The 26,015-nt window shown below is 44.4% G+C and overlaps 1 long non-coding RNA gene across 1 annotated transcript in view; it reads left to right on the forward strand.

Annotated features, from left to right (window-relative positions):
* The first annotated feature begins 613 nt into the window (after positions 1 to 613).
* The window catches only part of LOC126210580 (uncharacterized), a 90,660-nt gene continuing 65,258 nt past the window's right edge, over positions 614 to 26,015 (forward strand). The window contains exon 1 of the long non-coding RNA XR_007540708.1: positions 614 to 700. This is a non-coding gene — a long non-coding RNA (uncharacterized LOC126210580). The remainder of the gene's footprint in view (positions 701 to 26,015) is intronic.

The raw sequence follows: 26,015 nt of genomic DNA on the forward strand, positions 1-26,015 counted from the left end.
TTTGAGTGTTGGATACTCCTTCCTCGAATAAAAAGCGTATATTTGATGACGAATGCCATCTTCCTGAAAAAAGTCAAGTTTTGTGACCCTCTTCTCTAGTCGCCTCCTTTTCCCAGGTGTATCCAATTTAGATGATTCACTTGAGCCTTCTTTCGTGAATTTCTCCTTGCAGATTCTTATTACTGATCGTTCGCTAACTTGCAGAGCAGCTGCAGTTCGCTCCACCACCTTATCCAAAGGAACGAGAGGCCCTCCTGCATTCCTCTCTCTCTCAAAATACTCCCTTAAGGAACGCACGTATTCACGCGCCTGACTGCGTATAACGACGCCATGTCTACCACTTTTTGGAGGTTTCCGAGGAGTGTGCAGCCTCGGCCTCCCTGTCTTGCGACTGCTTTCATCAGACATCGTAAACACGCGAAGCTACAAGTCACTCAAATCTCTCACCCGCACGTCTACAACGGCTCGCTGAGGACAGTGCCTTAGTCAGCTCAGCAGAGCGAAGTGGCAACGCAGTGGCAGCCGACAGCGCCGGCTGCCATTGGTTTATTGGTGGCGGGAGCCCTGCAGCCCGTTGCCTGTCAAGTGACAACTTCTTTAAATCAGACAGACCCGAAGACAGAGAGTGAGCTAGTGAATAATCGTGTTTAATTGTGCGTTGACGGAGAGTTGAGAGCGAAACGATTTACGGAAAAACCAAGTAAGTTTTTAATTCAATTGTATATTGCCACCTGTCTCAAAACATGTAGCAATTGAATTCACAAATAATAATATATCGTCTGTTTTATTACATCTCATGAACTTTACCGAAAGTGTGTATCAGACAAATTGTTTTTTGTAAGACAGTTCAAAGTGTGTTTTATTGGAAAAGCCTGTTCTTGACAGCTGTCAGCAATGTTGTCGATTTCTTTAAAGGACACTTTGACAAGGCACTCGGTATTCACCTTCTCAGTCGTCTACTAAGCAATCCATTTTTATTTTTTGAGTATCAGCCGCGGTTATTTCCCCAGACAAATAATATGTTGTGAATTGCCTATTTCTATGTTTGCTACGTATATGTTTATCACTCCACAGCGTGTTATTTACAATTCATGTTACTGTACTGCGGTACATCGCAACCGCGTTTCTTGTCCCAAATGAATGCTTGTATTATGAAAACCTATTTCAACGTATGGATTTTCGCCTGACATATGAATAAGCGCAAGAAATAAACAACTTGTGATACTCATAAGTTGACAGACCTACGGATACCGAACGAAAATAGAGTAGGGTAACCTAGTAGTATTTATCCACAGAAAATTGGGTATACAAATGATTGTACAGATGATGATTTGTTTAAATGAATCATATTAGTAGAACATATTACACGCACCTAAGGAACTCTTGATCGAAACTGTTACCAGAATTTTATATTAACCACTAGTACAACTCTTTGCAAGTCGAATAGGTTTTATTTGCTAAATATGCACGACTTGGAAATATGTCTACTTAAAACACTTAACAAAGAAATAAGACTGGGGACTCGGTTGTGACCAGATGACTGAAGCGTCACATTTGGTTTTCAGGAAGTCCACTTACTTCTGTAGTCCTACCTAAAACGTTTAGGAGAGACATATTAAAAAATAAAGAATCGCCTATTTTGAACATGTGGTGAACAGGCAAACAAAATGAAATATTATTCTTGTGCACTCAGGAATGGTTTTCTTAAGAGCTACAACTTGAATAATGGGCAAACTTTCATTTACTTCTGACACCTCCCAAGTGCATAGCGATTAACTGTCGTTTGTTGCACTTCACCCACTCATCATGAAAAACTACTAAGATACAGTTAAGAGGGAAGATCTGAACTGTGATTTACTTGTTCTAGAATACTGGTACTTAGTAGTAGACACACTGTGCAGAGTAAATTGGTCTTCGCTGCTCAGCAAAGGATGGATAATGACTGTAAAAGAACTTCTCACCTCCCTGACATGTAGCCTGACTTTGAGGCTGACCATATTTTTTGTCAGTGTGCACATAAGATAATACTTAAATGCTTTAAGGACTAGTAATTTAATGTCATCTCATTCTAGAATTATTACTAGAAGTAGCTACTGGTATTCTTAGCTACTGAAGTAAATCATTCCAGGTGATCACTTGTGACTTATCTTAAGTGTCTCATGAACCTACAGTAGATTCCAGAGATGTCCTGCAGAACCTTGGAACGTAAATTCTAATATTATGCAACTTCTGTGTAATAAAACCATCAGGATTTAAAACACCAAACACATATTACTTGAGCAAAGATTTGTTGGGTGTTATAAAAATCAACAATGTGTTGTTCTTCACAACATACACTCGCGCGCACACACACAAGTAACCAGAAAAGCATTTAGCAGTGCTGGATGGTACAAGATGGTTGAAATTCTGAGAAAAATAGGGATAAGCTGTAAGGAAAGACGGGTGATCTACATCCATACTCCGCGGAGGGTACTTTGAGTACCTCTATCGGTTCTCCCTTCTATTCCAGTCTCGTATTGTTCGTGGAGAGAAAGATTGTCGGTATGCCTCTGTGTGGGCTCTAATCTCTCTGATTTTATCCTCACGGTCTCATCACGGGATATATGTAGGAGGGCGCAATATACTGCTTGACTCCTCGGTGAAAGTATGTTCTTGAAACTTCAACAAAAGCCTGTACTGAGCTACTGAGCGTCTCTCCTGCAGAATCTTCCACTGGAGTTTATCTATCATCTCCGTAACGCTTTCGCGATTACTAAATGATCCGGTAACGAAGCGCGCTGCTCTCCGTTGGATCTTCTCTATCTCTTCTATCGACCCTCTCTGGTACGGATCCCACACTGGTTGCAATATTCAAGCAGTGGGCGAACAAGTGTACTGTAACCTACTTCCTTTGTTTTCAGATTGCATTTCCTTAGGATTCTTCCAATGAATCTCACTCTGGCATCTGCTTTACCGACGATCAACTTTATATGATCATTCCATTTTAAATTACTCTTAATGCCTACTCCCAGATAATTTATGGAATTAACTGTTTTCAGTTGCTATATTGTAGCCAAATGATAAAGGATCTTTCTTTCTATGTATTCACAGCACATTACACTTGTCTACATTGAGATTCAGTTGCCATTCGCTGCACCATGTGTCAATTCGTTGCAGATCCTGCTGCATTTCAATACAATTTTCCATTGTTACAACCTCTTGATATACCGCAGCATCATCCGCAAAAAGCTTCAGTGAACTCCCTATGTTATCCACAAGTATGTTTATGTATATTGTGAATAGCATCAGTCCTACAACACTCCCCTACGGCACACCTGAAATCACTCTTGCTTCAGAAGACTTCTCTCCATTGAAAATGACATACTGCATTCTGTTATCTTGGAACTCTTTAATCCAATCACACAATTGGTCTGATAGTTCATATGCTCTTACTTTGTTCATTAAATGACTGTGGGGGAACAGTATCGAACGCCTTATGGAAGTCAAGAAACACAGCATGTACCTGGGAACCCATGTCTTTGGTCCTCTGAGTCTCGTGGACGCAGAGCGCAAGCTGGGTTTCACACGATTGTCTTTTTCGAAACCCATGCTCATTCCTACAGAGTAGATTTCTAGTCTCCAGAAAAGTCATTATACTCGAACATAATACGTGTTCCAAAATTCTACAATATGTACAAGAGCTAAGAGGGAAGAAAAAGAGCACAAGACCAGAAATGAACTATTTGGATTAAAATGGGTACAAGACAAGGATGTAGTCTTTAACCTGTACTGTGTGATCTATACACTGAAGAAGCAGCAACAGAAATAAAAGATGAGAGGATATCAATGATAAGATTCGGTGATGACATTGCTATCCTCAGTGAAAGTGGAGAAGAATTACAGGATTTTCTGAATTGAATGAAGAGTCTAATGAGTACAGAATACAGATTGAGAGTAAGTCAAAGAAAGACAAAAGTAATGACAAGCAGCAAAAATGAAACGGAGAGGGTCTTAACATCAGGACTGATGGTCATGAAGTAGAAGTAGTTAAGGAATTCTGCTACCTAGGCAGCAAAAAAACCAATGATGGACGGAGCAATGAAGATGAAGATGTCAAAAGCAGACTAACACTCCCAAATAGGGCATCCCTGGCCAAGAGAAGTCTACTAGTTTAAACATAGGCCTTAATTTGAGGAAGAAATTTCTGAGAATGTACTTTTGGAGCACAGCATTGCATGATAGTGAAACATTGCCTGTGGGAAAACTGGAAAAGAAGAGAATCAAATCATTTGAGATGTGGTGCCACAGGAGAATGTTGAAAATTATGTGGACCGATAAGGGGTGAGGAGGAATTTACGAGAAAAAGAGTATATGGAAAACACTGAAAATATCAAGGAACAGGATAGTAGACCATTTGTTAAGACATCAGGGAACAACTTCTGTAGTACTACAGGGAGCTGTAGAGGGTAAAAACTGTAGAGAAAGACAGAGACTGGAATACATCCAGTAAATAATTGAGGTCACAGTTTGCAAGTCCTACTCTGAGATGAAGAGGTTGGTACAGGAGAGGAATTTGTGGCAGGCCACATCAAACCAGTTGGAAGACTATTGGCTCGAAAGAAAAAAAGAAGAAAGGGGAAAAAAGAGTGGTGTTCAGTATGTGAATCTTGTGCTTGTTAAGCAACATTGATAGCGTAAGTTAGATCTGAATGTTTCCAGTGTAAAATACAAGACTACCAATAATCCCTGCATCATTGTCTTTTGGATATGCAGTTTGATTAATCGCCGCACAATTTCCAAATCTTTGGCTTTGAAAAACTAGATAGCAGTCCATTTTGTTTACCACATTATCAAACTATTATTGTAATTGTTTGGTGCAATTATGAATCATTTCGTCAGATTCCATCATCCACATGAAATAAAAAGATAAGATTTTTATTGAAACACATACATGGATCAGCACTGCTCTCCTGTAAACTTGATTTCATAAGATATTCTATCACACACTTATACCAATATTTTACTGATTTTCAATCTGTACAAGTGTTAAAGCAATCTTGACAGATGACCTGTACCATCATCATAACCCTGTATCTGTTACATGTAAATTTCTTTCTCCAAAGAACTATTCTGGAATGCCATTTTGACACAGTGAACAGCAACACATCAAAGGGCTGTCATTGTTTCATACCTAACCTCAAGGCAAAATGTTTCAGAAAAAAATAGACTCCTGACTAAACCCTTTTGCAACTGATCTTGCCTTGTGGCAGATGAAGCTATTGTTGTTATCCAATTTTGTTGCAAACACTCATCAACCCAGCTGACTAGTTTCCAGATGCAAAACTTTTAACGTGAGTGCATTTCTTCATCCATTGCAGCTTTCGTATTTTCTGCATCTGAAGGGTTCACTGCTTTGTCATAATCATTTGTATCTTTCCTCAATATCAGCACCTTTGGTTGCTCAGATTCATCTTGGTAATGTATTGGCCTTCTAATCATGTGACTGTTTTGCAAAACTTGACATCCATCTGTATTTTCAGCTCCACTTGGTCATTTACATCTTCAGTCACTTCATTATGATCATGATGATATAAGATGGTGTCACACTTGTAAAATCATCCACAGTTGAGATGTCAATTAACTTAGCAATATCATTCTTCAGTGGTGGTTGTAAATCTTACGTCGTGACTGACAATGTCTGAATGTCTGTCAGGAAGGTATATAAGACAGCCACAGTCGTTATAGCCAAAGATTTGGCATCTAATTTCTTCCAATCCTGTGCTGCAATCCAGACAAAACATTCTGTCCCAAATACTTTCAGATGATCAGGCTGTCTCTTCTTTCTCAAAACTAAACTTTTTCCTTAAACACTCGATGACCCGTTAGGTTAAGAGTGTGAGATGCAACAAGTACAGCTTCACCCCACAAGGCTTTTGGAGTTTACCTTTCTAACTGAAGTCAGGAATGTACCATCTCACACAGAATCCTGTTCTTGTTTTCAGCTACTAAATTTTGCTGTGGTGTATACAGCACAGGCAGAGAATGTTTCAACTTGATTGACTCGGTACATCTTTTTACATCATAGTTATCAGCCTCATTGCCACCATCAGTTTGCAGTTCTTTAGTATTCACTCGAGCATCTGTTTTTATTGTCTGAATGAATATTGGTAACTTATGTCTAATGTCATCTTTTTGCCAACTTCATCTGTAAAAACAAGAAAATATCATAGCTAGCGAAATCCTTTTCTTCCATTGGACCACAGACTTCAGCAAAGACTAAATCTCCTGGGCTAGTTGATTTATGGTCTGTTACTGAAAACTAGTAGACATTGTTTACGTAGCACACAATCCTCACAAAATTCACCATTCACTTTTTCATCACTACTATATGCTGACACTAGTGATTGTACATGACATTTATTCTGATGCCCAAATCTCTCATGCTACATTTGAAGAATATCAGTAGCTCCTTTTACAACAAGACTTTTCTTGCTGAATCGCTGGTAAATGTTTTTACGTTGTTGGTGGTTTGTTTTTGCATAACATGTACACATTAATGGTGTGATAATTAATCAGGAAGTGAAGACAGCCAATCAGGAGTCAGATGCAGATAGCCAAATAAGATTCTGCTTCATCTGTTTTGCTGTGTAAATAAATGCACATTCCAGCTATTCTTTCAGCAAGATTGTAATACCAGACACTGTAAGTGCACTTCAACATAAATATGATTGAAGCTGTGCTATTATGTTCCTGAAAGACCTTATCCTTGAAAAAAAACATTGAAGGATGCCCCACAAGCTATGCATTAATAGACATTCTCATTGGGTGTCAACAGTTCACTCATGATTGGCCATCTTTATTTCTCGGGATTCATCTACACATTGTGCAAAAACTGCCAATGTGCATTTTGACCAAATAACTGTCACCGCTAAACATTAAAGTTCATTCTTGCTTTCAGATAGAGCTACAGCAATTGGTATGTTGACCCTGTATAACCACATATCTTACTATTGTTTTGATACTTTCATCAATACTTTTTTTTGCAGCCTTTCTAACAGAGAGTAAATTACAAGCATCATCTGGACAGCACCACACAGATCTTTGAAATATTGCCTAGTCCACTTTCCCCAACAAAAGTTTCAATATCAATATGACCACTTCCAAATTCTTTGATGTGCACATTATTCTTAGTGCTGACCATTTTATTTAGTGCATCAAACGGATTCTACAAAACATACCAATTGCAACAGTTAGTTGCATGATGTGTAGCATGTCTGTTAATAGACTGTTCGTCATACACTGATATACCTACACTTGTAAGTAAATCAGACATTATGGACAACATCTTTCTTGGACTGAATTCTAATATTTTCATCCTCAATAACATTGCAGAACCATCATGACTAGGACTGTTTGTGGATAAATCGACCATTACCTTTGTGTTTAAGACACTAAACACTATTTTATTTTTGCCCCGATGCTTTGATGGTATACTTCCCTTGGATTTTAGAATCACTGCAGATGCTACATTTGTTTAATTCTCTCCCTTGTATTCGCAACTTGTAATTCAGACATATTTTTGATGGAATAATGACAACATTCATAAAGGATAGTGTGCTAATCACCGTGTAGTGGAGATGTTGAGTCGCAGGCATAGGCCCAACAAAAAGACCAGTCAACAAGTAAGCTTTCTGCCAAAAGGCCTTCTTCTGAATCAGCTAACATACATATACAGTCATTCATGCAAACACAACTCACACACACATTGCCTGTTAGAGTTGCAGTTGTGTAAACGTTGTATGTATGTTTCCAGTTCAGAAGGGCTTTTGGTCAAAAGCTTATGTATTTAGCAGATCTAGTGAAAGACAAAGCTAAATCACGTAAATGTGATCAAGTCCTTTTGACAATGTCTGAAGTAAATGTGTACACAAATCAGCTTCATCTGTTGGTTTATTTAGCATAGACATCTTTGTTTAGACTTTTATCAAATTTTGCTGAATCACTTTGCACACCATTCAGTATTATGGAAAACACAGATTGACTATCATTGATCTGGTGCAAATCATCCTATACATATTTCACAGTTTCGTGTGTGGCAAATCGAAGTGATGGTTTTGTATCTAATGGCAAAAGAGACAGTTTTTCACTTTGGCATTTGCTTGCATTCATGTAGCTAATTTTGCAATGTGATTTTCAACATTTGCTTCTGGTTGGCTTAAAATACCACTTACCATGACACACACACACACACACACACACACACACACACACACACACACACACACACACACACACACACACACAGAGAGAGAGAGAGAGAGAGAGAGAGAGAGAGAGAGAGAGAGAGAGAGAGATATTTGACTGACTGTAAGCTGTCCACAACAATGTAACATCGCAAGCTGCCTGCGTGAATCCTCATCTGGTAGGACACCTTATTTAATTAAACATCTCTATTATCAATGAAACTAATGTGCTTAGAACTGTGCACATCTGCTACTATGTAAGGAATTAAAATATCTAACAAGTGTGCTGCTTAAGCAGAGATTTATTCTGTGTTGCAGAGTGTGTATGTGATGTAGATTATTATTGAGAGTGGTTAGTTAAGTTATTAATGATGTACCTAGTATGAAGTGTTGAGGGGTTAACTAAACTAAAGTGCCCAGGTAAGTTGTGTTGCAACAAACTAGAAATGGGTTCTCAAGAGATATTGATCAGTACCAACCCAGCATTTCCCTTGAAATAATTGGAGGCAGGTTAGGTGGTAAGAGGCCATTTGTGTGACAGCTTGGTGCTATCATGAACCTGTCATATCTTGGATAACCTGCTCAAATGTTTGACACAGTGTGCTGTAACCTGTGTGATACTGAATGCAGAGAAACTTCATGTACGTAAAAGGTTGCTTAGCAGAAAAATGGCCTTCAGTGACACTGCTGCTAAACCCATGTATAACTAGGAATTTGTCTGAATCCAAACTATTTTACATTTCTATACATCCTGTACATAAGACTGATTGTATGTTCAGATAGCTCAGCAGCATTCTGCTGACAGGTGCAGTGGTTTGTGAATACGGTTTATGGACCTCCAATCTCCAGAAGGGTTAACTTATCATACCAGTGAGAAAAGTAAGAGTGCTTGTACTGACAAATCATTGTTGCTTTCAGCACTTTCTCCATTGGTGGATTGTTTTGAATACTGGTTTCATTACTTCCAGTTCAAATTGAGGTGCTGTGGAGACTAGATAATAAATCCTAAAATGGAATGTAATTGACCTGAGAAACTTATGGCTTCGAAGCAACACACAAGATTTGTCTATTAATGATTACAGGATTATCGCAATTTTGTGACTGTTTTTATTTATGTTGTGAGAGAGTATTAAACTCCCTGAACAAATTTTCACTCTGCAGTGGAGTGTTCACTGATTTGAATCTTCCTGGCAAACTGAAACTGTGTGCCGGAATGGGAGTAGAACCTGGGTCCTTCGCCTTTCACGGGAAAATGTTTCAACGACTGATATATCCAAGCTTGACACTCAACCAACCCGAGCTCTAGGGTCTGTGAAGAGTTGTGCTTGGGTTGCTCAGTCGGTAGAGCACTTGCCCGTGAAAGGCAAAGGTCCTGGTTTTGACTTATGGTCCAGTCCATATTTTTAATCACTCAGGAAGTTCCACTGTTAAACTTTTCAAATCTTTTTATGGACCAGTGCAATTTTTTAAGAAATGAGTTTAGATTTGAATGTCCTTGCGGAAGGAACAGGTGATCTTGATATGTCCATTTCTAGATTTTTTTGTCTATCACTGCAGAGATTAGTGACATCCTTTCTCCATTATGGTGCTATAAAGTGGGATTGTTGATTGGAGAATATACTGAACTTGTGTGTTGGTCCATGTTTTATCTCATGGCAGAAATCTTAGTCGAAAAATGTCAATTTGTGTTTATGGAGGCTCAGAATTCCGGAGGACTGTGATGAACTGAATTTAGTGTATGATCAACAATGTAGAAAAACAGAGATTGTTACTTACCGTAAAGATGTGTCAAGCTGCAGACAGGCACAATTAGGACACTTGCATAAAGCTTTCGGCCACAGCCTTAGTCAGTAAAAGTGAAAACACACTTTTCACACACACAGGCAAGCACATCTTGAGCACATATGACTGCCAACTCCAGCAGCTCGAGCCGGAATGCAACTATCATGTGGGAAGCAGGCAGCAATCAGGAGATAGCGGGGAAGAGGAAGTGGAAAGGATAGTAGTATATGGGTGGGGGACGAGGTGAACTCTGTGTTGCAGAATGTGCAGAGACTGGAATGCACGCAGGTGCAGCATTAGGCTAGTTGTGGGCAGGGAGTTGGGGTGGGTGGAGGAGGGAGCGAAAAGGGAGAGGAGCAGGAAAGATGGGCAGTTCCATTGGAGAGGGTTGCAAACAGAGCATGGGAGGTGAGAATGGGAAGGAGATGATAGGATCGAGTGGATGGAAACTGTTGGGTGGAGGGTGTGGGGACAATATGTTACCATAGGTTGGGGCTGGGATAATTAGAGGAGTGGAGAATGTGTTGTAAGGAAAACTCCCATCTATGCAATTCAGAAAATCTGGTGGTTGGGGCAGAGGATTCAGATGGCTTGCATAGTGACGCACCCTTTGAAATAAAAAATGTTATGTTCAGCTGCCTGTTGTGCCACAGGGTGGTCTACTTTGCTCTTGGCTACAGTTTGGCAGTGGCTGTTCATCCGGGTGGACAGCTGTTAGGTCGTCGTACCAGTATAAAAAAATGTGCAATGATTGCAGCAGAGATGATAAAGGACATGGCTGCTTTCACAGGTGGCATAGCCCATGATGGGGTAGGATAAACCTGTGAGAGGATGGGAACAGAAGTGCTGGGTGGTTGGACTGGGCAGGTCTTGCACCTTAGACTTCCACAGAGTTTGATTCTTGTGGCAAGGAGTTGGAAGTGGCATAAGGATGGATTAGGATGTAGTGGAGGTTGGCTGGTCCTCAGAAACCTGGTACTGCAAAAACACATCTCCATGGCACAGGCATACCAGAACCACCTCTGCTCCCTCCCCAAGATACTACTACTCTGCAATGTGTATTCCATACATCACATCTCTGAAACTGAATCCCTTGCTCTCCAGCACTTGGAGGAGCATTCTATACACCAACTCCATAAGTTATCCAACCTGCTGACATCCTACTGCCACCTCAGGGCATCTATGTCCATCACCTATCGTACCCACACTGTTCCTCTTTGTCCACCCCTCATGGCAGCAAAACCCTACCTGACCTTTTCAGGTTGCCAAATCCTCCAAAACTCTCTACCAACTCTCCACCAAATCCATAGCCAAAACATTCCTGAAACACTGTTGTTAACCTCTTCACCAAAACCCTCAGCTCCACAGAGGCTCCTATCCAAAGGCCTCACCCTTTAGTTCTGCACCCAAATTTAACCTCACTGGACTTGTCAAAGCCCTACTCTCCTTCTCCCGATCCCTGCAATGGAAGCACTTACTTGCTGCCAATCCCTCCAACCAAAACCAGACTAATTTCAAGACTGAACCCTATCTTCCAGTTTGTATCACTATCCAACCATGATCCTTCCCCCCGCCCCCCCCTCCCCCCACTTCCCCCATAACCACACACTGGTCATCTTCCAGGAATTCCTTACCTCCAGCTTAGCCTCACCATCCTTCCCCAGGTCCCTTCCTCAGAACACCAACCTTTCTGTAGAAGAAGGAACAGCCATACATAACCTCAAGTCCTGACTTAATCATCCTACTTGTTATGAACTGCAGTGACTACCTGGCAGAAGGCCTCTGCCATTTATCTGACTCCTCCACCTACAAACCCTGCCATGCTGATCCTATCCCAGAAGTTTACATTAAACTCCAGTCCCTGCTTCAAGGCTTAGGCCCTTCCCAGAACCTCTCCTGCGAATCCATTTCTATCCTCATCCCTATGACAGTCCACACACCCACCTTCTACACGCTTCCCAAAATCCACAAACTCAACAATTCTGGATGTCCCATTTCATTGTGGCTAGTTATTGTGCCGCCACTGAAAGAATTTTGGCCCTTACTGGCAAACACCTCCAACTAATTGCCCCTAATCAAACCTCCCATGCCCCCCCTGCGGGTCCGGGGTAAGAATAGGCCCGAGGTATTCCTGCCTGTCGTAAGAGGCGACTAAAAGGAGTTTCAACCATTTCGGCCTTCCATGTGATGGTCCCCCTTGGGGTTTGACTTCCATTTTTCAAAATTCTACAGAAGTACGAGCCTTTTGGGGAAGGACGCCTTTCGTGGTGTACCACTGGTCCTCAGTGCACTAAGACCTTGGCACACAGCATTGTAACAGCGTTGTAACCATACCCACTATTCCTCAAATTGGGCCTAAACGCCTGATGGGTTGTACAAGTTACGCCCATAGTGCGTCCCCATCTGCACCTACGATCATGATGGACTTTCCATGGCACCTGAAATCCAGCACGGCAGCCAGCCCGTTGTGGTGGGGTCATCATGTACCCTCTAGGTTGTAGCCCCCTGACAACACAGGGATCGTACTGCCGATACCTGAGCTGCACCCTCCCCACGTTGGAAAGGAGTAGATGCCCGTCTCCTTGGGGCATCAGGACTCCCGGCAACGGTCATCCTGCCAGGTGGCCCTTGCTGAGGCTGGGTGGTGCCCGTGGGGAGAGCCCCTGGTCGGAGTGGGTGGTATCGGGGCGGACGTTTCGCAGATGAAACGTGAACATGTATCAGATCGCTCTGCGGCCGAGTCTTTTAAAAGGAAAGGTACTGTCTCTGGTTCTGGTTCTCCTGCCCTTTCCCCCTTGGCCACTCCCTGGGAGGAAGGACAGGCCCGCCGGCTTGGGGCGAAGTACTTCCCCCGCTATTTGGTCTGTTCCCGAACCGATGGGGGGAAGTTCGCCACCTCCAAGCCCATGTTCTTTGTTCAGCATATCGAGGACATCTTCGGGGAAATCGAGGCTCTCAGTAAGATGCGTTCGGGGTCAGTTCTTATAAAGACGAGCACAGTCGGCGGTGCTCCAGGCGTGCGACCGACTAGGGGCATCCCAGTGTCCATTGTCCCGCATCTGGCACTGAATAGGACGCATGGGGTTATTTTTCATCGGGACCTCCTGCTGCAATCTGATGAAGAGCTCAGGGCCAACCTGGAGCGCCGGGGCGTGCATTTCGTCCGGCGAGTCCAGCGCGGCCCCAAAGACCGTCGCATCGACACCGGGGCCTTTATCCTCGCCTTCGAGGGGGGCGTTCTCCCGGAGAAGGTAAAGGTGATGTGCTACCGGTGCGACATGCGACCTTACGTCCCGCCTCCTATGCACTGTTTTCGGTGTTTGCGCTTTGGGCACATGTCGTCACGGTGTGAGGCTGAGCCCCTTTGTGGCGATTGTGGATGTCCTCTTCGTGAGGAACATACATGCACCCCACCACCTCGGTGCGTTAATTGTCCTGGCATCCACTCGCCTAGATCCTTAGACTGCCCCGCGTATCAGAAGGAGAAGAAGATTCAAGAACTCAAAACTTTGGATCGTCTCTCTTATTCTGAGGCCAGGAAGAAGTATGACCGCCTCCATCCCGTGACATTGACCACTTCGTTTGCCTCAGTTGTGTCCACTCCTTCCACAGTATCCTCACCCCTATCCTGTCCCCCCTCCACCTCCTCCCCCCATCCGGGGTCTATCCCTCCGCCTCCCAAATCCCTCCCTTCCAAATCCTCCTCCCCCGCGGCCCCCACCCCCTCTGCCCCAGGGGCCACCCTCCTCCCCCCCCCCCCCCTCCGCCGCCTGAGAAGCGATCCTCTTCTCAGGCGTCCATCGCGGAAACGTTCCGGACCCCAGCTTCCGAGGTCCGGCGTTCCAAAACGGACCCCGCACGTGAGGACCTTCTTCGGGTCCAGCCCACCATCCCTGTGCCTCCTCGGACTTCCCAGAAGGCCTCCAAGAAGAAGTCTCTATCCCCCTCTCCACCCCAGCGCGTTTCGTCTGACACTCCATCCGTGAGTCGCTGCTCCCGGCCGTCCTCAGTTTCGCCGGGACGCTCAGCTGCCAGGCGCTCAGCTGGCCTCTCATCGGCAAATGATGCTGCCCCTCCTACACAACCCGGGACAGCGGCCGCAGCTGGCGACGGCTCAATGGAACAGGATCCGCCTCCCGCCGGTTGTAGTGTTGTTCCCTCGAAACCTGGCCCTCCGCGGCCGTCGAGGTGACCAGCTCTTCCCCCGTCTCGTCCCCCTCTTTTTTGACTAGCGATGGCCTTGTTACATTGGAACATAAGAGGTATTCGATCTAATCGGGAGGAATTACAACTGCTCCTCCGCCTGCACTGTCCACTCGTCCTTGGTCTCCAGGAAACCAAGTTGCGCCCGACTGACCGTATTGCCTTTACCCACTATACCTCGGAGCGGTATGACCTCACCCCTGTGGACGGTATCCCAGCTCATGGTGGGGTCATGTTGCTCGTTCGGGACGATGTCTATTACCATCCCATCCCATTGACCACCCCACTCCAAACAATAGCTGTCCGTATTACTCTTTCTGCTTTTACTTTTTCAGTTTGTACCATCTACACTCCATCGTCATCCGCAGTTAGTCAGGCTGACATGATGCACCTGATTGTTCAGCTTCCTCCGCCGTTTTTATTGTTTGGCGACTTCAATGCCCATCATCCCCTTTGGGGCTCTCCTGCATCCTGTCAAGGAGGCTCACTCTTGGCAGATGTCTTCAACCATCTCAATCTTGTCTGCCTCAATACTGGCACCCCGACTTTCCTCTCTGACTCTACTCATACCTACTCCCACTTGGACCTCTCGATCTGTTCTACCACTCTTGCCCGTCGGTTCGAGTGGTATGTCCTTTCTGACACCTATTCGAGCAACCACTTCCCCTGTGTCGTTCGTCTCCTGCACCACACCCCATCCCCACGTCCTTCGAGCTGGAACATACCGAAAGCTGACTGGGGACTTTACACCTACCTGGCGACCTTTCCGGACCACGATTTTCTCAGTTGTGACAGTCAGGTCGAATACCTCATGGCTGTTATCGTCAATGCTGCTGAACGTTCCATTCCTCATACTACCTCTTCACGTCGCGTTTCCATCCCCTGGTGGAATGAGGCTTGTAGAGACGCTATCCGTGCTCGACGACGTGCTTTACGCACCTTTCGCCGCCATCCTACGTTGGCGAATTGTATTGGATACAAACGACTCTGAGCGCAATGCCGTAGAGTCATCAAAGACAGCAAAAAAGCTTGTTGGGCCTCTTTCACCAGCTCCTTTAACAGTTTTACTCCCTCTTCTGTCGTTTGGGGTGGCCTGCACCGGCTGTCGGGCATTAAGGCCAACTCCTCAGTACCTGGCCTGACATCAGGTAATGAGGTCCTTGTTGATCCTGTGGCTGTCTCCAACGCCTTTGGCCGGTTTTTCGCGGAGGTTTCAAGCTCCGCCCATTACCACCCTGCATTCCTTCCCAGGAAAGAGGCAGAAGATGCTCGGCGACCTTCCTTCCACTCGCTGAATCTGGAAACTTATAATGCCCCCTTTACTATGCGGGAACTCGAACGTGCACTTGCACTGTCCCGGTCCTCTGCTCCGGGGCCAGATGCCATTCACGTTCAGATGCTGGCACACCTTTCTCCGGCGGGCAAAAGCTTCCTTCTTCGTACCTACAATCGCCACATGCCTCCTGGAACGCTGCCTTCAGCGTTGTCTAGACAGCCTATACTCGTGGTGCGTGGCAAATGGCTTCCGGTTCTCTGAAGAGAAGACGGTTTGTATCAACTTTTGGCGATATAAAGCGTTCCTTCCGCCTTCCTTACATCTCGGTCCCGTTGTTCTCCCATTCGTGGAAACAACTAAGTTTCTAGGGCTCACATTGGACAGGAAACTTTGTTGGTCTCCGCATGTCTCTTATTTGGCGGCCCGTTGTACACGTTCCCTTAATGTCCTCAGAGTTCTTAGTGGTTCATCTTGGGGAGTGGATCGCACTGTCCTGCTTCGCTTGTATCGGTCCATAGTCCGATCGAAGCTGGATTATGGGAGCTTCGTCTACTCGTCTGCTCGGCCATCCCTCTTACGCCATCTCAACTCCATCCACCATCGGGGGTTACGTCTTGCGACCGGAGCCTTCTACACTAGTCCCGTCGAGAGTCTTTATGCTGAAGCTGCCAAATTACCATTGACCTACCGGCTCGACGTACTGCTGTGTCGGTATGCCTGCCGGCTGTTGTCAATGCTCGACCACCCCTCTTATCAGTCCTTCTTCGCCGATTCTCTCAACCGTCAGTACGGGTTGTATGTGTCTGCCCTGCTGTCCCCCAGAGTCCGCTTCCGTCGCCTGCTTCGACAATTGGATTTTGCCCTCCCTACCACCTTCAGAGAGGGTGAGAGCCCGACACCACCTTGGCTCCAGGCTCCAGTTCATATTTATCTCGACCTCAGTTCACTCCCGAAGGAGGGTACTCCGGCTGCAGTGTATTGCTCACGGTTTGTCGAACTTCGTGCTCGACTTGCCGGTCACACCTTTATTTACACCGATGGCTCCAAAACTGACGATGGTGTCGGCTGTGCCTTTGTCGTCGGGGCTGCCACCTTTAAATACCGGCTCCTCGACCAATGTTCCAGCTTTACAGCCGAGCTTTTTGCTCTCCATCAGGCCGTTCAGTATGCCCGCCGCCACCGCCATTCATCGTATGTCCTCTGCTCTGATTCCCTCAGTGCTCTTCAGAGCCTTGGAGCTCCCTATCCGGTCCATCCCTTGGTGCAACGGATCCAGCAGTCCCTCCATTCTTTCGCTGATAATGGTTCTCCTGTCAGCTTTCTGTGGGTTCCCAGACGTTTAGGAGTGCCTGGGAATGAGGCTGCAGATGCTGCAGCCAAGGCTGCAGTCCTCTTGCCTCGGCCAGCCTCCCGTTGTGTCCCGTCATCTGACGTTCGTGGGGTTGTTTGTAAGAGGCTAGTGTCGTTGTGGTGGGATGCTTGGTCATCCCTTCAAGGAAACAAGCTCCGGGCAGTAAAACCGCTCCCAACTGCTTGGACAACCTCCTCCCGACCATCTCGGTGAGAAGAGGTCCTTCTGACCAAGTTGCGGATTGGGCATTGCCGGTTTAGCCACCGCTACCTGCTCTCCGGTGACCCAGCCACGCAGTGCCCTTGTGGTCAAGCATTAACAGTGCGCCCTGTTTTATTGTCGTGTCCCCGCTTTAGTCAATCTCGTGTTGTCCTGTCCCTGCCATCTACTTTACTGGATATTTTAGCTGATGACGCTCGAGCAGCTGTTCGTGTTCTGCGTTTTATAACTTTGGCTGGCTTGTCCAAAGACATCTAACTTTTTCACTTATTTTATCTGCATCTTTGTCAGGACTTTCTGGTGTCCCCCCGCCCCTTGACTTTTACTAGATTCCATGTGCTCTAACAACCGTGACTGGGCGCTAATGACCTCAGTAGTTGAGCGCCCTTAAACCCCACAAAAAAAAAAAAAAAAAAAAACCTCCCATGTCAAAGACACCAACCACTTCCTTCACCAACTCTCCACCATCCCCACTGCTTTACCTCCTAGATCCCTACTCACCATGGTTGATGCCACCTCCCTATACACCAACATCCCTCATGCCCATGGTCTTACCGCCATTGCACACTGCCTTTTCCAGTGTCTTCAGACCAAAAACCCCCTACCTCATTCACCTTACGAACTTTATCCTAACCCACAGCTACTTCTCATTTGAAGGGAAGGTGTATAAACAAATCTGTGGCACGGCAGTGGGCACCTGCATGGCACCCTCCTATGCCAACATTTTTATGGGCCCTCTAGAGGAGACCTTCATAGTCTCCCAAAATACAAAGCCCCTTGTCTGGTCCAGGTTCACTCATGATATCTTGGTGATCTGGACTCAGAGCCAAGACACCCTATCTTCAGTGCTTCACAACATCAACACCTTCTCTCCCAGCCACTTGACGTGGTCCTCCTTGACAAAACATGCCACCTTTCTGGATGTTGACCTCCTCTCTGATGGCTCCATCTGCACCTCTGTCCACATTAAACCCACCAGTCACCAACAGTACTTGCGTTTTGACAGCTGTAATTCTTTTCACACTAAAAAATTCTCCCCCCACCCCCTCCCCCCCATACAGCCTGACCACTCAGGGATGGTGTATCTGCAGTGACAGAAACTCCCTTACTCAGTATACTGAGTGTCTAACAAAGGCCTTGAGACAGGCACTATCCCCAAGACCTAGTCAGCAATGCTACAAGGATCATATTGCTGTGGAAGGCCCAGGTGCAAAGCTTGCCCAGTTCACCTACTCAGCACCTCCTATTCCAGACCTGTCACAGGTTAATACTAACTCAGGGGCCGGGCTACCTGTGAAAGCAACCATGACATTTACCGGATCTGCTTCAGTCATTGCACAGCTTTTTATATTGGTATGACTACCAACCAGCCATCCACCAGGATGAACAGCGACTGTCAAACTGCGGCTGAGAACAAAGTACACCAGTCAGTGGCACAACTTGCAGCTGAGCATAAAACACTTGCTTTCAGTGGCTTTGTCAATGTCTGAGCCATCTGGATCCTTCCCTGCACCACCAGATTTTCTGAATTATGTGGATGGGAGTTTTCCATACAACACATCTCCTCTCCAGTAATTATCCCAGCCTCAGCCTGTGGTAACATACTCTACCCACACCCTCCATCCAACAGTTTCCATCCCCTCTGTCCTCATCTCCACCTCATTCTCATCTCCCATGCTCTTTGTGTGTCACCCTCTGGCAATGCGCCCGCCCACTCCCCTCTCCTCTTCTTTTTCGCTCCTTTTTTTTTTCACAGTCTCCATGCCCCATAACATACTGAAAATGCACCTGTTAGCATTCCAATCCCTGCACATTCTGCCACACAGAATTTGTGTTGGCCGCCCACCCAAACACTACTATCCCTTCCCTGCCCCCTCTAGATTGCTGCTTGCGTCCCATTCAGACCCAAGCTGCTGGAGTTGGCATTCATGTGCCTATTTGTGTGTGTGTGTGTGTGTGTGTGTGTGTGTGTGTGTGTGTGTGTGTGTGTGTGCGCGCGCGCGCGCGCACAGTGCTGATATTGCTACCTGGAGTTTCCGTTGTTTGATTAGTGGATGATCACATTTTTTGAGCCCAACTCTACTGTGGTTCCTGTTGCAGTACTGATATGTGTGGTAAAAAATGGTAGCATATGTTGATATCAAGTAATTCTGCAAGAAAAGACAGTTTTGCGCGCGCGCGTGTGTGTTTTACTGATGAAGGCTGTGGCCAAAAGCTTTATGTAAGTGTCTTAATTGCGCCTGTCTGCAGCTTGATGCGTTAAAGTAAGTAGTAATCTATCTTTTCCTACAGTGCTGATATTGCTACCTGGAGTTTCCGTTGTTTGATTAGTGGATGATCACATTTTTTGAGCCCAACTCTACTGTGGTTCCTGTTGCGGTACTGATATGTGTGGTAAAAAATGGTAGCATATGTTGATATCAAGTAATTCTGCAAGAAAAGACAGTTTTGCTGTTGAGCTTCTGGATGTAATATATAGATTATGTTGTATTATAGATTGGGATGAATAGCTACAAAACCTGGAAATTCATGTAGGTACAATAATACACATGCGTGCCAAGTCTGCAAAACTAAATCTACGAAGTGGGATGGTGCAGTGGTTGACAGTAAACTCATTATTGGACAGAATTCTGTTCCCTATTTGGGTGTCCATATTAATATTTCGCTAAACCACTTCCCAGCAAATGCTGAGATGGTTTCTTTGAATAGACTAGATCTTATTTCATTCCCAGTCTTTTTACAACTGAACATGCCCATAGTCTCCAATGACCCTACATCCAGTGGTTCAGTAAACTTTAAACTTCAGCAAGATTTTATGTTAGGTCATTAGGTAGAACTTCACATAAGATGAGGAATCTAACAGAGAATTTCCTTGGTCCATTATCAGTACATCATCTCTTTGTCCATACCTTATGCCATAATTCGCTTTGCAATACTCAAATTCTATCGTCATTTTTACTTGATTTTCTGTTTTTCTCTTTACTCTGACAAAAATTGTTCCTATCATCCACTGTGCATCAAACCTTTCTATGAACAAAGATGATGAGACTTACCAAACAAAAGCGCTGGCAGGTCGACAGACACACAAACAAACAAACACAAACACACACAAAATTCTAGCTTTCGCAACCAACAGTTGCTTCGTCGGGAAAGAGGGAAGGAGAGGGAAAGACGAAAGGATGTGGGTTTTAAGGGGGAGGGTAAGGAGTCATTCCAATCCCGGCAGCGGAAAGACTTACCTTAGGGGGAAAAAAGGACAGGTACACACTCGCGCACACATACGCATATCCATCCGCATATACACAGACACAAGCAGACATTTTTAGAGGCCTCTACAAATATCTGCTTGTGTCTGTGTATATGCGTGTGTGTGCGAGTGTGTACCTGTCCTTTTTTCCCCCTAAGGTAAGACTTTCCACTCCCGGGATTGGAATGACTCCTTACCCTCTCCCTTAAAACCCACATCCTTTCGTCTTTCCCTCTCCTTCCCTCTTTCCCGACGAAGCAACCGTTGGTTGCGAAAGCTAGAATTTTGAGTGTATGTTTGTGTTTGTCGACCTACCAGCGCTTTTGTTTGGTAAGTCTCATCATCTTTGTTTTTAGATATATTTTTCCCGCGTGGAATGTTTCCCTATATTGTATTTAAACCTTTCTATGATTTATACCGTAAGTCAGTTCTTGCTGTGAACTGAGAATTAACTTTCCAATACAGAATCCATTTTCCCAGAACTTAATTGATTCAGTCTTCTGCTTGATTCTAGGTCCCACAGGTTGCCCATGACTTTGATGGATATGTGTGTGTGGAAAGCCTGGTGCCCCAAGCCATTACAGTGCTCCTTTCTGTACTGTAATTTCCGCACCCTTTTAGTCTACTCCATGGCTCACTCTGTCTTCTTCCACACTCCTGATGACCGGTGGCCTGGTGCAAGTCTTTAGTTGACGCCACTACAGCGACTTGCATGTCGGTGGGGATGATATGATAATGAAGACAACACAACATCCAGTTCCTGAGCGGAGAAACTCTCCGACCCAGCCGGGAATCGAACCCAGGCCCCTTCGCACAGCATTCCGCTGCGCTGACCACTGAGCTATCGAGGTGGACACTCTCCTGGTGACAACCTAGCGGTCACGTGGATCTTTTCTTGGCGTGTTCTTGGATTCCTTGCATTACTTACTATCTTCATTAGCTTTCTTTTGGTCACCACCCAGGTTTGACCGTGATTCTTTTTCAAATTTCTCCGAAGTGCAAATTTTGTAAAAGGTGCAGCCAATGCAGTACAAGTCTTTTATCTGCCTAGACGTGACCACTCTGACACTCAGTTCTTGGCACATTACATGCCAAGGCTAAAACATATCATGGTAGACAGTCCATATAGAGTTGGGTGAATTGCCATGTACTTGCACAGTTCTAGGCCTAGCAGTCTCTTCAGGTTGGAGCTCTCACTATGATACTTGCCAGTATAGCCTCTTCACAACGCCATGCAAGAGGACAACAATGTTGATACAGGGAGCTCTAGTCACTACAGTATTTAGTCTACACTAGAATGGTTGGCGAGACCTCAATAACATCCAAATCTCAATTCTTCGTGAAACACAAGGGAGGTAAGTTGAGTGGTGGCAACATTGCAGAAGACATCGAGCATCTCCATCCAGATCAGGAAGGAAAATTCCGCTTTGTCTCCAGCTGGCTTTGCATGTCCTGGGAGTGTAGTCCCTATTTAAGTTAAAATAAATAATGCAGTATCAACTATAATGTTTTGGCTCCTTCTGGATTTGGCATCTGAATTGCCCCTGTCATTGGTACAGATTGCCTCATAGTTCATGTGAATGCAATATCAAATCCCAGCAAAAGATAATGCGCTGTTTTTTGTTTAAACTGCTATGGGGAGTAAAAGAATGTGGAATATTGCCTACACAAATATATGAAAATAAGGCTGGAGACAAAGCGGAATTAGCGTGATTAGCCGCTGAGGAGTGGATATTGACTCAGATCATATTTTGGTAAGAATCAAAACCTTAGAAAGGATTGCATTTAAAGCCAGAAGGGCTGGGTTGGAGAAAAGTAAGGTCTACAATGTGGAGATGATCAAAGATCAGACGAAAAAGGAAGTGTATAGGAAAAAAGTGCAAGAGAAGTTGCAAAATGTAAGTGGGATGGAGGGAAAGGATATCAATGTACTATGGGATGAAACTAAGACTGCTTTAAATACAACAGCTCAAGATGTCCTTGGAGAAAGAGAAAAACAGAAAAGAAATGGATGGTTTGGTGAGGAGATGTCAAAGGCATTAGCTGATAGAAATCAAGCTCGACAAAGAATGTTACAGAGACCTATACGAAATAATGTGGCTAAGTTTAAAGAGAAGAGAAGGGTAGCTAAGAATTTAGCGCAGATTAAAAAGAGAGTACAGGAAAGGGAAAGAATAGATGAAATACAGAAGAACTTCGAAAATAAGGAGGGGAGGAAATTCTTTTATGGGGTGGGACAAATAGAGAGAGGATATCAGCCAAGGATGGATATGCTGAAAGATGAGGCAGGCAGTTTGATAGTTGGAAAGGAAACAATAATAGAAGCATGGGCACAACATTTTGAAATGTTACTGTCAAACAGACACATTGTAAGTGAAGAGAGAAATGGAGGGGCTGGAGAAGAAACTGAAGAACAAGAGGTGGAGAGAGATGATGATGCAATGGACACAGAACCACCATCGATAGAGGAGCTAAGAGTAATTATAAAGCAACTTGGGAATAACAAAGCTCCTGGACACGACCTGGTAACGGCGGAGATGATAAAACACGGAAGTGAAATATAAGTATGGAGGATACATAAAATAATTGCAAAGGCCTGGGAAACAGAAAATGCCAGAGGTCTGGAAGTTTGCAACCATCTGCCCTATACATAAGAAAGGATCACACATGCAGTGTAAGAACTACCAAGAAATATCTCTGGTTAGTATTGTCTACAAAATCCTTTTTACGGCTATAACAAGGAGAGTAAGTAGAAGAGCAGAAAACATTCTAGGCAAGTACAAGGCAGGTTTTAGAGCTGGGAGGTCTACAGCTGACCACATCTTTACAGCACATATGATGCTGGAGAAGACTTACGAATATATTGTAAGATTAGAACATCTGTTTATAGACTTTAAACAAGCCTATGACAGAGTTAAAAGATCAGCACTGTGGGAAACAATGCAGACATTCAAATTTCATAAGAAGCTAATAAAATTAACTAAGGTGACTCTGGAAAACAGCAAAAGCCAGGTTAAAGTTCAGGGATGTCTGTTGAGATGGTTCCCAATGGAAGAAGGATTAAGACAAGGAGACCCATTATCCCCAGTACTATTCAACCTGGTATTAGAGAATGCAAGAAGATCAATAACCACAAACCCAGGAGGCAATATTTACAATAGACTTCTATGCAGATGATGTAGTAATAACTGCTAGAAGTACGGAGGTGCTCACATCACCCTTCAAAGAGTTTGAAGCTGCTGCCAAGAACCTTGGTTTTGAAATTAGACAAAATCTAAGTATATGGTAACTGAGAGAGATAGAAGAGACAGATGATGTACAGTTAGAAGGGTACATCTTTGAAACAGTAGATAGCTTTATTTATCTTGGCTCTGGGGACATGTCTTGAGCTCCAGAAGAAGAAGATGATGATAGAAGAAAGAGAGGACGACCGCAGTTGAAATGGCTGGTAGATGTGGAAGCCGACCTGGGAGCAGTGGAGTGAGGAGGTGGCGCAGGCATGCTGAAGACAGAGATGATTGGGAATCTGTGATTGAGGAGGTCAAGGTCCTCAAAGGACCGTAGTGTCATGGAGTCAGTCAGTCAGTCAAAAGAAAGGATATTTGAATATCTGTCTTCTTCGTGGGAATGCATGCTAAGATTTATTTACGTATATTTGAAATGACACTAATATAAGTCCCCACTAGTAATCTAGAATCCCTAATCCACAAATACTGGCCATATGGTTGTTGATTGTCCAGGGTTGCAGATCCCCATGTCCTTTTTTTATATGATCTTCACTTCATCAATAACAAACAAAAAAAAACTTTGAGTAATGTTTGTTACTGTTCAGTACGAAAGAAAGAAAGTGTCATGCACTGAAGTATCTCAATGCATCAGTGTTGCCACCTTCATGCTAGGAACACACAATACAGTGCAGTTTTGAAGAATACACACATGTGTAGTTGTTCTACCTGTCAACAGCATGCGTGGACTCTTAACAGCTGCTGCTGCCCACCTTGAGTTGAGACTGCTTCCTTTATTGTGATGCCTTGTGACATCATTCTCATGGCATCCAACAAGCCCTAAGTCCAAAATAAGGTGTGTTTTAAGAGTCAAATTAAGTTTTAGAAAATTTTAAGTCATGGTGATGGTATATTAGATAGACAATTCAGACATCTAAATGATATTAGGAGTCCTTCACAACTTACCAGTTCTGCTGTTTGAATGCAAATTGTGGTTTTAATCTGTTGATGAACCATGCCAGAACTGTCAAAACAAAAATCAATGTTATTGTGTTGTATATCAATCGTTTGGTCACAGGATTATAAAATTAAAATTAGATTTTGTATTGGTAAATTATTGAGAGAGACTCACCAGGCAACAATGTTAACACCAGAGCATTCACCTGACTTTTGAGGATGATTGGCATCCAGAAGTGGTAAAAATCTTGTTTAACTGCTGAGTTCTGAAATTGTGTTCCCACCCCTGATGTGGTGCTTTATATGCCAATGCTTTGGTCATGTCTCTTCCCAGTGTACTTACGAACCAGTTTGTGAAGACTGGCTAGTCACTACATGAAAATTCATCATGTGTGGTAACATCTGTCAATTACAGGAATGACTGCCCTCTCTGGTACCTGAAGTGTGCTACCCTGAATAAGAAACACAAGGTCAGGATCAGAAGTCTCTGATCGTCTCTTAAAATTTGAAGCTCAGAAAAAATACTATTGTTAATATCCTGTCTCCATGATAGCACCTTTTGCCTCTACTGTGGTCAGGTTGTCTGCAGTACCTGGCATCTTCAATCTGGCTGGAGAAGCAGTTTGCTCCTCCAGTGTCTACAAGTGGCAGCTTAATTTTGAAACCTCTATGCGGAAACCTATAGACAAATGACGTGATGCCAACACCAACCAGTGGCTGGAGGAGCCACTGACTGTAGGTCTCAAGGCTGCCCACTTTGCTTCCGTTCCTGCACCCACAGTGGATAAGCCCTTAAAAGATTCTCAACCACCAAAAGCAGTGAAAGAGTAAAAGAAGAAATGTTGGGAGAAGTCTACTCTGGCGACCCTGGAGGTGCCAGATACCCGTATGCTATTGGACTCCAAACCAATGTTCATTGATGTTGGCCTGATGTTACTGGTGACAGTGATCCCGACGCATGACCTATCCTCCTGTTCTGCTAGATCTGTTCTGCTCTGCAGCACACACATTTCACTAACAACAATTCTCCATCTCTTTGAGGTTACCAAGCACTTCGTCAGGATGTTACTGGTCCTAATAGTGTGTGATGGGGTCTGTACATTGGTTCATATAGTGAGTGAGGTCACCTCCACACCACACTGGAAGCAATAGCAATGCAACTGTGAACAGTCACAGTGATCACCATTTGACATATTTATTTAACTTCAGACAGGGCAATTAAGTACCATGAGATTACCACCCTTAATCCAACTAATCTCCCCCCCCCCCCCTCCCCCCCGTTCCCCGTTCCTCTTCATCCTTCAGGATTTCAGTGTACGCATCATATGGTAAGGGTCTTTTGATTGACAAGTTTCCTTCTGATTTTGATTTGTCTCCCCAGTGACAATACTCCTACCCACTTCAGTGCTGCCCATGACACCTTTCTGATTAGTGACCATATGGTCTCACCCCCCCCCCCCCCAATTTCATGGCTTCATTAAAATACTCACTGAACTAATACACTCCTGGAAATTGAAATAAGAACACCGTGAAT

The sequence above is a fragment of the Schistocerca nitens genome, chromosome 10 (genome assembly GCF_023898315.1).
Source record: "Schistocerca nitens isolate TAMUIC-IGC-003100 chromosome 10, iqSchNite1.1, whole genome shotgun sequence".
In the NCBI taxonomy this organism is placed as follows: Eukaryota; Metazoa; Arthropoda; class Insecta; order Orthoptera; family Acrididae; genus Schistocerca; species Schistocerca nitens.